The sequence below is a fragment of the Lathyrus oleraceus genome, chromosome 7 (genome assembly GCF_024323335.1).
Source record: "Lathyrus oleraceus cultivar Zhongwan6 chromosome 7, CAAS_Psat_ZW6_1.0, whole genome shotgun sequence".
Taxonomy (NCBI): Eukaryota; Viridiplantae; Streptophyta; class Magnoliopsida; order Fabales; family Fabaceae; genus Lathyrus; species Lathyrus oleraceus.
In genome coordinates this window covers 60,546,547-60,548,297 of record NC_066585.1, presented here as the reverse complement: position 1 = coordinate 60,548,297, position 1,751 = coordinate 60,546,547, and the positions used below count along the sequence as shown (strand labels likewise).

General features: G+C 40.4%; 1 non-coding gene across 1 annotated transcript; it reads left to right on the top strand.

Moving 5' to 3' along the window:
- The first annotated feature begins 675 nt into the window (after nt 1-675).
- LOC127108692 (small nucleolar RNA R71) lies at nt 676-782 on the top strand. The gene has a single exon (XR_007796215.1). It is a non-coding gene; the product is annotated as a small nucleolar RNA R71 (small nucleolar RNA).
- Nucleotides 783-1,751: the final 969 nt, after the last annotated feature.

Below are 1,751 nucleotides of genomic sequence, written 5' to 3'. Positions count from 1 at the left end.
TGTTTAATCTGTTCGCTAGCATGTACATTCTGCTTTAAGAACTCTTTATTGGTTTGCTGTTGAGAAGCTATGAAGTTCTCCATCATGATTTCCAAGTTGGATTTCCTAGGAACGTTATTGTTAGGTGTAGATGGGGTCGGCTTTTGATATCCAGGAGGTATAGCTGGAGTTTGACTGGGAGCTTGACCTGGTGCGTATAAAGCGTTGTTACTTTTATATGAAAAATTAGGATGGTTCTTCCAGTTTGAGTTATAGGTATGCGAGTAAGGATTTCCTTTAGCATAGTTCACCTGCTCTGTTTGAATTCCTGTTAGGAGTTGACAATCTGTAGGAGTGTGACCTTGAATTCCACAGACTTCACAATTTTGAGTTACGACAACCACGGTGGCTGAAGGTGATACATTTAAACTTTCAATTTTCTAGGCAAGAGCATCCACTTTTGCATTAACATGATCAAGGCTACTTATCTCGTACATGCCACCTTTCGTTTGAGGTTTTTCTACCATTGTTCGGTCGCTTCCCCACTGATAATGATTTTGGGCCATGCTCTTGATAAGTTGATAAGCGTCGGTGTAAGGTTTATCCATAAGCGCACCACCGGCGGCGGCGTCTATTGTTAACCTTGTGTTGTACAAGAGACCATTGTAGAAGGTGTGAATTACTAACCAGTCCTCTAAACCATGGTGTGGGCAGAGTCTCATCATGTCCTTGTATCTTTCCCATGCTTCCAAAAGAGACTCGTTATCTTTTTGCTTAAATCCATTTATCTGGGCTCTTAACATAGCTGTTTTGCTTGGAGAAAAATATCGGGCAAGAAAGACTTTCTTCAATTCATTCCATGTGGTGACTGAATTGGAAGGAAGAGACTGAAGCCATCTTCTAGCTTTATCTCTTAACGAGAAAGGAAAGAGACGAAGTCGAATTGCCTCTGAAGTGACACCATTAGCTTTAACAGTGTCAGCGTATTGGACAAATACGGATAAATGAAGGTTTGGATCCTCGGTAGGATTTCCAGAAAATTGATTCTGTTGCACTGCTTGCAACAGCGAAGGTTTAAGTTCGAAGTTGTTTGTTTCGATTGCGGGTGGAGCAATACTCGAATGCGACTCATCCTGTGATGGAGCAGCATAATCTCGAAGAGCACGAGCTGGTTCGGCCATCGCTGGTATCGTCGAAGGAAGGAGATTTTTGAGATCAGGAATTTCGAATGGAGGAAGATTATTTCTAACACGATACTCCCGAATTCGTCGTAATAATCGGAGATATCTTTCAACGTCGTTGATTCGTTAGTATGGTTCGCCTTGTGAGCGAGTGTGTGGCATACAAATCAACGTAAAAGGGAAAAAAATAAAAATTGCCTTAGTCTCTACAGCGTAACAGGAGAGTTACGATATCGACTAAATAAAAGTCCCCGGCAACGGCGCCAAAAACTTGATCGCGACTTTATGAGTCTATCTGGGTACTAACTCCAAGTGCACAGTCTAATCGCGTAGTTTTAAAAGATATCGATCCCACAGGGACTTAATGAATCGATCTACCGTTTTTCTAGGGTTACTGCGTAAAGCTAAGGCGAATGATACTTTAATGATTAGGGGGAAAATAAAACTAAATTTGGGTCTAGATAAAATATCAAATAATATGGATATCAGTATGTAGTTCGTCGTAATTAGGGAATCAAATCTTCGTTGGTCTTTTTCTTAATTTTAAAATAAGTCTTTTCAGTAGACACTATTAATTAAAAGTCTTTTCCT